Genomic DNA, 14,407 nt, shown 5'->3' on the forward strand with positions numbered 1-14,407 from the left:
GAAATATTCTCATATTCTCTTAGTATTATAGAGAACAGTCGTTTTAGTGAAACGGTATAGTAGTGTAAGTTACCTGAAGTACGACAGAGGGTTCAAAAACTATTATAGGTAGGCCGTAGTTGCCGACCTTTCATATTGTTCAAAACGTATTAATTCATATGATTTTGGCAATAACATGAGTAAATTAAAAAATGAACACATGAAAATGAATATTTATTATATGTATGAGCGAAAAATGCTGAAATTTTCCCATACTCTCTTAGTATTATAGAGAAACTCCATTTTGGTGAAAGGGTATAGTAGTGTAAGTTACCTGTAGTACGACAGAGGGTGCAAAAACTACTATAGGTAGGCAGTGGTTGCCGACCTCTCATATTGTTCAAAACGTATATATTTATATGATTTTGGCAATTATATGAGTAAATTAAATAATAAACACATGAAAACGAGTATTTTTTATATGTATAAGGGAAAATTCCTGAAATATTTCCATATTCTCTTAGTTTTAAAGAGAAACCTCATTTTGGTGAAAGGGTATAGTAGTGTAAGTTACCTGAAGTACGACAGAGGGTGCAAAAACTACTATAGGTAGGCAGTGGTTGCCGACCTCTCATATTGTTCAAAACGTGTATATTTATATAATTTTGGCAATTATATGAGTAAATTAAATAATAAACACATGAAAATGAATATATATTATATGTGTAAGGGAAAATGTTGAAATATTCCCATATTCTCTTAGTATTATAGAGAACAGCCGTTTTAGTGAAACGGTATAGTAGTGTAAGTTACCTGAAGTACGACAGAGGGTTCAAAAACTACTATAGGTAGGCCGTGGTTGCCGACCTCTCATATTGTTCAAAACGTATTAATTCATATGATTTTGGCAATAACATGAGTAAATTAAAAAATGAACACGTGAAAATGAATATTTATTATATGTATGAGCGAAAAATTTTGAAATATTCCCATACTCTCGTAGTATTATAGAGAAACCTCATTTTGGTGAAAGGGTATAGTAGTGTAAGTCACCTGAAGTACGACAGATGGTTCAAAAACTACTATAGGTAGGCAGTGGTTGCCGACCTCTCATATTGTTCAAAACGTATTAATTCATATGATTTTGGCAATAACATGAGTAAATTAAATAATGAACACATGAAAATGAATAATTATTATATGTATAAGGGAAAATTGCTGAAATATTCCCATACTCTCTTAGTATTATAGAGAACAGCCGTTTTAGTGAAACGGTATAGTAGTGTAAGTTACCTGAAGTACGACAGAGGGTTCAAAAACTACTATAGGCAGGCCGTAGTTGCCGACCTCTCATATTGTTCAAAACGTATTAATTCATATGATTTTGGCAATAACATGAGTAAATTAAAAAATGAACACATGAAAATGAATATTTATTATATGTATGAGCGAAAAATGCTGAAATATTCCCATACTCTCTTAGTATTATAGAGAAACCCCATTTTGGTGAAAGGGTATAGTAGTGTAAGTTACCTGAAGAACGACAGAGGGTGCAAAAACTACTATAGGTAGGCAGTGGTTGCCGACCTCTCATATTGTTCAAAACGTATTAATTCATATGATTTTGGCGATAACATGAGTAAATTAAATAATGAACACATGAAAATGAATATTTATTATATGTATGAGCGAAAAATGCTGAAATTTTCCCAAACTCTCTTAGTATTATAGAGAAACTCCATTTTGGTGAAAGGGTATAGTAGTGTAAGTTACCTGAAGTACGACAGAGGGTGCAAAAACTACTATAGTAGGCAGTGGTTGCGACTCCATATTGTTCAAAACGTATATTTATATGATTTGGCAATTATATGAGTAAATTAAATAATTAACACATGAAAATGAATATTTATATGTATGAGCGAAAAATGCTGAAATATTCCATACTCTCTTAGTATTATAGAGAAGCTATTTGGTGAACAGTCGCGATCGAACACTCGACGAGTGCAGACGTGCCTGCGGATCGACAGCAAATTGTTAGCAAATTGTTAGCAAATTGTTCACAGTTGTAAGTCCCGTTACTTGTGCCCAGCCACTTCGCGTCGCGTGATCTTGTCGCGCGTTTTGATTGGCCCAGCCAACGTACCTAACGGTAGTTCGCACTAACACCATCGCACACCCGAGTGTGCGTGTTATCAGCGCAAAAAAACCCAGTGCTCGAAGCAGCGGTATAATTGCAAAGCAGCAGCCACGTGCTGCCTGGCTCACCGGCTTACGGTGCCCAGCTTCCCCCCCCCCCCCCCTCCTCACTCCTTATCAACTTTGGAGAAGATGGACTGGCAGGCCCCCCCGCGCACCCACAAGCTTGGAACAACACCACGCAAAAAGGCTCTGAGAACACGCAAGAGCAGCTCCAGCAGCGAGGGAAGCACCTCGCATACAGAGCCGGGCGAGATAAAGCGAAAACCGGCAAAGAAAGCACAGGGAGAGGAGCTGGAAGATAAGCCAAGCACTAGCGCAGCTCTGCGCAAGAAGCTCGCCAACAACGCCTTCGCTTTACTCTCGACCGAAGAAGACGAGTACGACCAAGAGAGCTCTGATGACGAACCCGGACCTAAAGATGATTCCAAGCCCAAGACCCCCGAGAAACCAAAGCCCACCCCGAAGACCATCAAGCCACCTCCGATTTTTATCCCCGATGTGACCAACATCTCGGCACTCGTCAAGATGATCACGACTCTTGTAGGCCCGAAGAACAATTTTACCTACAAGACCGTGAATGGCAACAACGTACGTGTCATGATGCCGGACAAAGAGTCCTATACAGCTCTGCGTCTCCAACTTGTGGCCCAAAACAAGAGGCATCGGACTTTCCAGCCGAAAGATGAACGTGCATACAAGGTTGTCATCAAAGGACTCCACCACTCCACCGATCGTGAGGAAATCATTGAAGACCTTCGCAGACAAGGGCACGCTGTTAGAGATCTGCACAATCCCATTGGCAGAAGAACTAAAGAACCGCTGGGAATATTCTTCGCCAACCTGGAGCCTTCCAGCAACAACAAAGACGTCTACCAAGTCAAGCGGATCTGCAGGTCGGTAGTAACCATTGAACCGCCGCAGAAGTTCAACGACGTGCCTCAATGCTTCAGGTGCCAAGGATTCGGTCATACACAGCGTTACTGCTTCCTGGAATACCGATGTGTAAAGTGTGGAGGCCCTCACGAATCGAGGGCATGTGAGAAGAGGGAGGACGACAAAGCGTGCTGCTTCCACTGCCAGGCGGACCATCCTGCGTCTTTCAAGGGATGCCCTGCATACAAAAGGGCCAAAGCACTCGCTGCTCCGAAAACAAGGCCCGTCGCTAATGCTAACAAGGCGCCGCCCGTGGCATCACCAAACGTCACCTCTGGCAGGAGCTACCGAGACGCCCTCAACGGAGTGCACGCAGCACCGCAGAATCCCACAACCCCAGTCCAAACCCAAACAGAAACCCCACACTCCGGTCAGATAGAAGCGATGTTCGCTCGCATGGAAGGAATGATGGAAAGGATGATGGAGCGCATGTTCACCCAGATGACACAGCTGGTGGCCACCATTCTCAACAGCAAGTCATGCAACTAAAGCTCCACCTAGTCGTCTGGAATGCGAACGGCCTGCAGAACAGCAAGGCCATAGTCGAGCACCATCTGAAGACCCACCAGATCGATATCCTACTCGTAGCCGAAACCCACTTCTCCCCCAGATCCCACTTTAATATCAGCGGATATGACCTCATCCATGCAGACCATCCTTCTGGCAGAGCACGCGGTGGAGCAGCCATCCTCATCAGGAGCGGTATTCAATACCTAGAGCTGCCCGCGTTTCAGCAAGACTGGGCACAATGTCCTGTCATCAGGATTGTCAGCCCGCAAGGAGATTTAGACATTGGAGCGGTCTACTTTCCCCCCAGATACCGCATAACAGCATCTCACCTCAGTGAGTTCTTCGAGCATTTTGGGCCCCGCTTCATAGCAGCTGGAGATTATAACGCCAAACATTCTTGGTGGGGATCGCGCGCCAACAACCCCAAAGGGAAAACTCTGTTTGGGTACCTGCAACGCCACCGACTGGACTGCCACTCCACTGGCGAGCCCACTCACTGGCCAACGAATCCCCTCAAGACTCCAGACCTGCTGGACTTTGCTGTGTCGAAAGGCATAGGGCATGCGAAGATCAGCTGCACAACAAATGCTGACCTCCTGTCAGACCACTGTGCAATAAACGTGCTAATCAACACGCCAGTCCTCAGGAAAACCCCGCTCAGAAGGCTCACTGGAAAATATACCGACGCCGCCAAGTTCGCGTCCTGGATGCTCTCCACCGTCAATCCGAACCCCATCCTCAACACACCCAGGAACATTGATGAAGCTATCGGGAATCTCACCAGGCAGATGCAAAACGCTGCGGAATTCGCAAGCCCACCGCCACCAAAGACTGCGAGAACACCTAGCAGGGACCTCCACCTCTGGTCCCCGGAAATTGCGGCACTCGTGACTGAGAAGAGGCGTCTCAGGAGAGTTTGGTTCTTGACGCGCAATCCAAGAGACAAAACAGCGCTCAATCACGCCACAAAGGAGTTGAAGGACAAGATCTCCAGCCTACGCCAGGACTCCTTCCTCAGATTCCTCGAGGAACTCTCTCCCGGGGACCCAGACCACAATCTGTGGAACGTCACCCGCCACATTAAACGACCAGCCAAAAAGGTTTCCGCAGTGCGCAAAGCAGATGGATCCTGGTGCCGTTCGGATGCTGAAAGAGCAGAAGCTTTCGCCGAACACCTTTACAACGCCTTCTCTCCGTTCGACTGCTGCACTGCCGAAGAACATGCTGAAACAGCCCGGTTTCTCAATAGCCCAAGCTCTCCCGGTCCCCCGTTGGAACCAGTCGACCCTGAGGAAGTTGCGCAGGAGATTGCTCTACTGAAGAACAACAAATCTCCAGGCCTGGATCGTATAGATGCGGCGGCCCTAAAAATGCTCCCATTCCGCTGCACACAAATGCTGGCCAGCATTTACAACAGCTGCTTCCGGCTAGGGTACTTCCCGGAAGAGTGGAAAAGAGCAGAGGTTATTGTCCTCCTCAAGCCTGGTAAGCCTGAAGCCAATCTCGCCTCCTATCGTCCGATTAGTTTGCTGGCAATCCTCTCCAAAATACTCGAAAGAGTATTTTTGCGCAGAGTATTGCCAGTACTGGATGAGGCTGGTTTGATCCCCGATCACCAGTTTGGCTTCAGGCGCTCCCACGGAACACCAGAGCAATGCCACCGGCTAGTCGAACGGATCCTCGAGGCATTCGAGCAAAAGAAATACTGCTGCGCTGTAATGCTCGACGTGAAGCAGGCATTCGACAGAGTTTGGCATCCTGGACTCCTCCATAAACTCAAATCCTACCTCCCAAGCCCCCATTTTACCCTCCTCAAATCCTACACTGAGGGAAGAGCATTCCAAGTCAGATGCGGAAGTGCAATAAGCCTACCCAGACTGATCAGAGCTGGAGTTCCGCAAGGCAGTGTGCTCGGACCAATACTGTACACCCTTTACACCGCAGACCTTCCCATAATCCCCTCCAGGAACCTAACTATAGCGACTTATGCAGATGACACGGCTTTCCTCGCCTCCTCATCCGACCCACGAGAAGCCTCCGAAACAATCCAAAGGCAAATGGACGCGCTACATCCCTGGCTCAGCAGGTGGAACATCGTAGTGAACGCGGAAAAATCTACCCAAACAACATTTGCACTAAGGAGAGGAGACTGCCCACCGGTCACGCTAAACGGAGTCATCATTCCCAACGCACCCGCACCCAAGTACCTAGGACTTACCCTGGACCGCAGGCTCACTTGGCGTCCCCACATCGTCAGCAAACGCATACAGGCCGATGCGCGTCTGAGGCAGATGCATTGGCTTATTGGGAGAGGGTCCAAGCTAAGGCAGAACCACAAAATCCTGGTGTACAAGGCAATTCTCAAGCCCATCTGGACCTACGGGATACAGCTATGGGGCACGGCAAGCCACACGAATCGCCTGCGTATACAGCGGTTCCAGAATAGGTGCTTGAGAATTGCCTGTAATGCGCATCCCTACCACGAGAATGTCGCCATACATAGGGAACTTGGAATCCCACAAGTCGCTGATGAAATCTCCAGGCTCAGCGAGAGATACCTGAAAAGGCTCGAAAACCACCCTAACCACCTCGCCACCAACCTGTTAGACAATAGCCAAACAAGCAGACGTCTCATGAGGAGACACCCTCTCGATCTTCCACAACAATAGACAACACATATAAAACCCGCCACAAATACATGTACAATAGTATCCCTTAAGCTAATGTTCCCCCGCAAAACCATTTAATTATTGTCCACTAGGACAGATTTTAAATAAATAAACGCACGCTAAAAAAAAAAAAAAAAAAAAAAAAAACTAAATTGATGACGAGGTGTTTGGCAACTTGACACAATTCATTAAAGTCTTTATATTAATTATATGATATGGACAATATCATATGCGTCACTAAATTGATGACGAGGTGTTTGGCAACTTGATACAATTCTTTAAAGTCTTTATATCAAAAATTATATGATAGGGACAATATCATATGCGTCACTAAATTGATGACGAGGTGTTTGGCAACTTGACACAATTCATTAAAATTCTTTATATTAATTATATGATAGGGACAATATCATATGCGTCACTAAATTGATGACGAGGTGTTTGGCAACTTGACACAATTCATTAAAGTCTTTATATTAATTATATGATAGGGACAATATCATATGCGTCACTAAATTGATGACGAGGTGTTTGGCAACTTGATACAATTCTTTAAAGTCTTTATATCAAAAATTATATGATAGGGACAATATCATATGCGTCACTAAATTGATGACGAGGTGTTTGGCTACAGGAAAAAATCATTTATTTATCGAATCATCAAGCAAAGGATAAGCTTCAGTGGATCGCAGTATGGCAGCTGCTCAACCACTTACAACACCTTGCCTGTTACAAAAGTCGTTTACAATTGATTCTAGGCTTTGTCATTGTATTAAATAATGCTTTTATATGTAACTAGCGCGGCATCAGGTGATCGAAGATCCTCCTAATTTACTATGTTACAAATTACATTGGCATCACATCCATTGTCGTTTATAAAATAAATTATAAACTTTAAATGGTTTAGAAGCCATACAATGCAAATTGCCCCTTATTTATCATTGCAGTCCAGCACGGATACGACCTTAGAGGCGTTCAGGCATAATCCAACGGACGTAGCGTCATACCACTGTTCGCTCGAACAAGTATTGTGCCATTGGTCCGTACCTGCGGTTCCTCTCGTACTACGCAGGAATGCTGTCGCAACAACGTTTTGTCATTAGTAGGGTAAAACTAACCTGTCTCACGACGGTCTAAACCCAGCTCACGTTCCCTTGCATGGGTGAACAATCCAACGCTTGGTGAATTTTGCTTCACAATGATAGGAAGAGCCGACATCGAAGGATCAAAAAGCGACGTCGCTATGAACGCTTGGCCGCCACAAGCCAGTTATCCCTATGGTAACTTTTCTGACACCTCTTGTTAAAAACTCTTTAAACCAAAAGGATCGATAGGCCGAGCTTTTGCTGTCCCTGTGTGTACTGAACACCGAGATCAAGTCAGCATTTGCCCTTTTGCTCTATGTGTGGTTTCTGTCCGCACTGAGCTGGCCTTGGGACACCTCCGTTATTATTTGAGAGATGTACCGCCCCAGTCAAACTCCCTACCTGGCAATGTCCTTGAATTGGATCATACCTGAGTAATTGGAGTTATACCAAATTTTCAAATCAAAAATACATAAATGCATCGTTTTATTAAAGAATTTGTTTGCGATTATATAACAAACTCGTGATACTTTGATCAAGAAGCTTGCATCAAAACCCAATACCATAAGATATAATAAATATATCCGTATAATGGCTAGGAAATGATACACGTTCCATTTAATCAAGTAAGTAAGGAAACAATAAGAGTAGTGGTATTTCATTGACGATACCAAACCGAGGTCTAATATCTCCCACTTATTCTACACCTCTTATGTCTCCTTACACTGCCAGATTAGAGTCAAGCTCAAAAGGGTCTTCTTTCCCCGCTAATTATTCCAAGCCCGTTCCCTTGGCTGTGGTTTCGCTAGATAGTAGATAGGGACAGTAGGAATCTCGTTAATCCATTCATGCGCGTCACTAATTAGATGACGAGGCATTTGGCTACCTTAAGAGAGTCATAGTTACTCCCGCCGTTGACCCGCGCTTACTTGAATTTCTTCACTTTGACATTCAGAGCACTGGGCAGAAATCACATTGTGTCAACACCCGCTAGGGCCATCACAATGCTTTGTTTTAATTAGACAGTCGGATTCCCCAAGTCCGTGCCAGTTCTGAATTGATTGTTAATTGATAATCGTTATAATTGATAAGAACTAATTGGTTTAACCCAAATAGTATTCTTAAAAATTTTAGCAAGAAAGTTCCACAATTGGCTACGTAACTAAACTATCCGGGGAACAAGTAACTAACATAAATGCTAGAAACTCTATTTACCCAGAACGAGCACATAAACCATGTTATTGTTTCCCAATCAAGCCCGACTATCTCAATCTTCAGAGCCAATCCTTATCCCGAAGTTACGGATCTAATTTGCCGACTTCCCTTACCTACATTATTCTATCGACTAGAGACTCTTCACCTTGGAGACCAGCTGCGGATATTGGTACGGCCTGTTGAGAAGTTTGCGTGTCCCCACCATAAATTTTCAAGGTCCGAGGAGAAAATATCGACACAACAGTATATGTCATGCTCTTCTAGCCCATCTACCATATCTCTCTGCGAAAGACTTCCATGGTAGTACGGCTATAAAACAGAAAAGAAAACTCTTCCGATATCTCTCGACGGCTTCTTTATGGTCGTTCCTGTTGCCAGGATGAGCACGAGGCCCATATTTAATAACAAACGGATACTCAACAGGTTACGGAATTGGAACCGTATTCCCTTTCGTTCAAAATTATTCAAGTGTATTATATTCGCTTTGTTTATATAGTTAGGCATTTTTGTTTTACTTGAAAATTTTCGGCTTTCGCCTTGAACTTAGGACCGACTAACTCGTGATCAACCACTGTTCACACGAAACCCTTCTCCACTTCAGTCCTCCAAGGTCTCATTCGATTATTTGCTACTACCACCAAGATCTGTACCAATGGCAGCTCCATGCAGGCTTACGCCAAACACTTCTACGCATACCATTGTACCTTCCTACTCACTAAAGTTTCAAAATTTATATCACAAGTAATATAAATCATCTACTTTAGCGGTAATGTATAGGTATACAACTTAAGCGCCATCCATTTTAAGGGCTAGTTGCTTCGGCAGGTGAGTTGTTACACACTCCTTAGCGGATTTCGACTTCCATGATCACCGTCCTGCTGTTTTAAGCAACCAACGCCTTTCATGGTATCTGCATGAGTTGTTAATTTGGGCACCGTAACATTACGTTTGGTTCATCCCACAGCGCCAGTTCTGCTTACCAAAAGTGGCCCACTGGGCACATTATATCATAACCTTGAACTTCATATCAAGAAAGTTAAGGTTCTTACCCATTTAAAGTTTGAGAATAGGTTAAGATCGTTTCGACCCTAAGGCCTCTAATCATTCGCTTTACCAGATAAGATTATTTTATATAATATTAAAATGCACCAGCTATCCTGAGGGAAACTTCGGAAGGAACCAGCTACTAGATGGTTCGATTGGTCTTTCGCCCCTATACTCAATTCTGACAATCGATTTGCACGTCAGAACTGTTTCGGTCTTCCATCAGGGTTTCCCCTGACTTCAACCTGATCAAGTATAGTTCACCATCTTTCGGGTCACAGCATATATGCTCAAGGTACGTTCCAGTTAGAGGCATAAATAATATAAATATACATTATACATAACTATATAGAACGCCCCGGGATTGTGTTAATTAGCTATAAATAGCTAAAAAACTAATCCCATTATTAGTCAAGTTAATTACGCTATTAGGTTTACATCCCAATAACTTGCACATATGTTAGACTCCTTGGTCCGTGTTTCAAGACGGGTCCCGAAGGTATCCTGAATCTTTCGCATTGTTAATCATACAAGAGCATATAATAAACACAAAAATCAATGATAATTATGCCATTATATAATTCCGAAAAATTAACGCTCTGTAATAATATAAATCTATCAGCACTTTATCAAATTAATAACATTTATTCTGTGTTAAAATGCAAGCAATTTAATTGGAATAAACTATAAGTTATATTTTATGATAAATTTGGGATATGCTAATAGATTACAATGTCCTTATATGGAAAAAATGCACATTATTCTTAATAATATTATTTAAATATTACAATTTTAATGATGAATTTTCCATAACGGATATTCAGGTTCATCGGGCTTAACCTCTAAGCAGTTTCACGTACTGTTTAACTCTCTATTCAGAGTTCTTTTCAACTTTCCCTCACGGTACTTGTTTACTATCGGTCTCATGGTTATATTTAGTTTTAGATGGAGTTTACCACCCACTTAGTGCTGCACTATCAAGCAACACGACTCTTTGGAAACATCATCTAGTAATCATTAACGTTATACGGGCCTGGCACCCTCTATGGGTAAATGGCCTCATTTAAGAAGGACTTAAATCATTAATTTCTCATACTAGAATATTGACGCTCCATACACTGCATCTCACATTTGCCATATAGACAAAGTGACTTAGTGCTGAACTGTTTTCTTTTCGCTCGCCGCTACTAAGAAAATCCTTGTTAGTTTCTTTTCCTCCCCTAATTAATATGCTTAAATTCAGGGGGTAGTCCCATATGAGTTGAGGTTGTATATATAACTATATTTTGCCATAAATTCTTTATATATAAATGATAAAACAATCAATTAAATTCGTTATAAATAGTTCCAATAGTTCTTGTAAGCAAAGTTATTTTTTATCCATTTAACGAACCAACGAAGAATAATAACATAACCAAGTTTTTTTTTTTTCGAATCATTAATAAGAGACAATTCTAGATGAAAAATATTTCAATTTTTTATGCTAGACATTTCTCAGTATTATTTGATTGAAAAAGAAAATATTTCTCTTCGTTTTTCACATTCAAATGTGAGATAATGTTTTTCATTTCTTTTTTAATATTATGAATAAAATCATTATTTAATCCAATAATATACCATATGCTTATAAAAAATTTATAAACAACTTAATTAGCATAGTCTTACAACCCTCAACCATATGTAGTCCAAGCAGCACTATAAAATTAATTAAAGTACATAACAGCATGGACTGCGATATGCGTTCAAAATGTCGATGTTCATGTGTCCTGCAGTTCACACGATGACGCACAGTTTGCTGCGTTCTTCATCGACCCATGAGCCGAGTGATCCACCGCTTAGAGTTTTATAATTCATTTTTATATAATGTCAATATTGTTTTTATTGAAAGAAATTAAAAATACACCATTTTACTGGCATATATCAATTCCTTCAATAAATTTATTTTTATACCTAAAATAAATGTTGCGAAATGTCTTAGTTTCATATAAGCATTATGTATCATAATAATCTGGTTATGGTTTGCTATTTTGGGTGACACATACTGCAAAATTTATATAAAACATTAACCTGATGGATGACAGGTACAAACATTGTATATTTTAGGTTGTTGCATTAGCCAACGTATGCTCATAACATAGATGAACAATACATATTCGCAACGCGTGTATATTATGGTCCATATACACACAAACTTATTTCGATTACCACATTCAAAATTATTTTAATTTTAATTCGACTTCCACTTTCGAATTTAGTTTAGTTTCTTCGATTTCCATTTTCGAGAATTTGTTTTTATAGGAAACGCCGTTGTTGTAGTAAGTACTGCCACAAATACGCACAACAACATTAATAATGTTAAAGTCTTTTTATGAGGTTGCCAAGCCCCACATATAAATAAAATAAAAGCCATCTACATTTTATTTTCACTTTAACTTTTGATTCCGTAGAATCATTTTGTAATATTTTTATTTTGGTAAATTGTATTTATTTGTATTATAACAAATGTTTATTAACGGTAAGGATATTATACAATAATGATCCTTCCGCAGGTTCACCTACGGAAACCTTGTTACGACTTTTACTTCCTCTAAATAATCAAGTTCGGTCAACTTTTGCGAAACAACCGTAACACGCAAGGCGTCACAGTGATCACGTCCGGAGACCTCACTAAATAATTCAATCGGTAGTAGCGACGGGCGGTGTGTACAAAGGGCAGGGACGTAATCAATGCGAGTTAATGACTCACACTTACTGGGAATTCCAAGTTCATGTGAACAGTTTCAGTTCACAATCCCAAGCATGAAAGTGGTTCAGCGGTTTACCCGGACCTCTCGGTCTAGGAAATACACGTTGATACTTTCATTGTAGCGCGCGTGCAGCCCAGGACATCTAAGGGCATCACAGACCTGTTATTGCTCAATCTCATTATTGCTAGACGCAATTTGTCCATTTAAGAAGCTAGTGTCCTTATAATGGGACAAACCAACAGGTACGGCTCCACTTACATAAACACATTCAAACACAATAAACATTTTACTGCCACCATGAATGAAGGCTACATAAGCTTCAGCACCATAATCCTGAAGATATCTATTTAATATATTTGAGTCTCGTTCGTTATCGGAATTAACCAGACAAATCACTCCACGAACTAAGAACGGCCATGCACCACCACCCATAGATTCGAGAAAGAGCTATCAATCTGTCTTACACACTTATGTTCGGACCTGGTAAGTTTTCCCGTGTTGAGTCAAATTAAGCCGCAGGCTCCACTCCTGGTGGTGCCCTTCCGTCAATTCCTTTAAGTTTCAGCTTTGCAACCATACTTCCCCCGGAGCCCAAAAGCTTTGGTTTCCCGGGAAGCGACTGAGAGAGCCATAAAAGTAGCTACACCCAATTGCTAGCTGGCATCGTTTATGGTTAGAACTAGGGCGGTATCTGATCGCCTTCGAACCTCTAACTTTCGTTCTTGATTAATGAAAACATCTTTGGCAAATGCTTTCGCTTAAGTTAGTCTTACGACGGTCCAAGAATTTCACCTCTCGCGTCGTAATACTAATGCCCCCAAACTGCTTCTATTAATCATTACCTCTTGATCTGAAAACCAATGAAAGCAGAACAGAGGTCTTATTTCATTATCCCATGCACAGAATATTCAGGCATTTGAAGCCTGCTTTAAGCACTCTAATTTGTTCAAAGTAATAGTACCGGCCCACAATAACACTCGTTTAAGAGCACTAGTGCAGGTTTTTAAATAGGAGGAACATATGAAAAAATACAAGTATTTAATCACATATAAGAACTCCACCGGTAATACGCTTACATACATAAAGGTATAGTACTAACCACAATTGTAAGTTGTACTACCCGTATGAAGCACAAGTTCAACTACGAACGTTTTAACCGCAACAACTTTAATATACGCTATTGGAGCTGGAATTACCGCGGCTGCTGGCACCAGACTTGCCCTCCAATTGGTCCTTGTTAAAGGATTTAAAGTGTACTCATTCCAATTACAGGGCCTCGGATATGAGTCCTGTATTGTTATTTTTCGTCACTACCTCCCCGAGCTGGGAGTGGGTAATTTACGCGCCTGCTGCCTTCCTTAGATGTGGTAGCCGTTTCTCAGGCTCCCTCTCCGGAATCGAACCCTGATTCCCCGTTACCCGTTGCAACCATGGTAGTCCTAGATACTACCATCAAAAGTTGATAGGGCAGACATTTGAAAGATCTGTCGTCGGTACAAGACCATACGATCTGCATGTTATCTAGAGTTCAACCAATATAACGATCTTGCGATCGCTTGGTTTTAGCCTAATAAAAGCACATGTCCCATAAGGTTCATGTTTTAATTGCATGTATTAGCTCTAGAATTACCACAGTTATCCAAGTAACTGTTAACGATCTAAGGAACCATAACTGATATAATGAGCCTTTTGCGGTTTCACTTTTAATTCGTGTGTACTTAGACATGCATGGCTTAATCTTTGAGACAAGCATATAACTACTGGCAGGATCAACCAGAATAATGTTTTTCCTTCATATTCCATTCATATTTTTTGAATCGAAATAAGCAATATAATAGATATATGGATTTTTCACTTTATATAATTCCATGATTTTTATTATATTGAATAAAATTCAATATTTCGCCTTTGGGTAAAATTTTAAATATATATTTATAAGTAAAATATCCATTCGATTACGGCCATTTTTATATAGCATTCGTAATCCATAATTTCATTTTTAATTTATACTTGTTTTACCAATATA

The 14,407-nt window shown here is 41.3% G+C and overlaps 3 non-coding genes across 3 annotated transcripts; all 3 read right to left on the bottom strand.

The window, feature by feature from the left end:
- Positions 1–6,942: 6,942 nt before the first annotated feature.
- On the bottom strand, positions 6,943–10,904 carry LOC120285457. The gene has a single exon (XR_005544723.1). It is a non-coding gene; the product is annotated as a large subunit ribosomal RNA (ribosomal RNA).
- A 394-nt stretch (positions 10,905–11,298) lies between these two features.
- LOC120285456 lies at positions 11,299–11,477 on the bottom strand. Its single transcript, XR_005544722.1, has one exon. It is a non-coding gene; the product is annotated as a 5.8S ribosomal RNA (ribosomal RNA).
- A 689-nt stretch (positions 11,478–12,166) lies between these two features.
- On the bottom strand, positions 12,167–14,161 carry LOC120285450. The gene has a single exon (XR_005544716.1). It is a non-coding gene; the product is annotated as a small subunit ribosomal RNA (ribosomal RNA).
- Positions 14,162–14,407: the final 246 nt, after the last annotated feature.

The sequence above is a fragment of the Drosophila simulans genome, unplaced genomic scaffold (assembly GCF_016746395.2).
Source record: "Drosophila simulans strain w501 unplaced genomic scaffold, Prin_Dsim_3.1 Segkk19_quiver_pilon, whole genome shotgun sequence".
Taxonomy (NCBI): Eukaryota; Metazoa; Arthropoda; class Insecta; order Diptera; family Drosophilidae; genus Drosophila; species Drosophila simulans.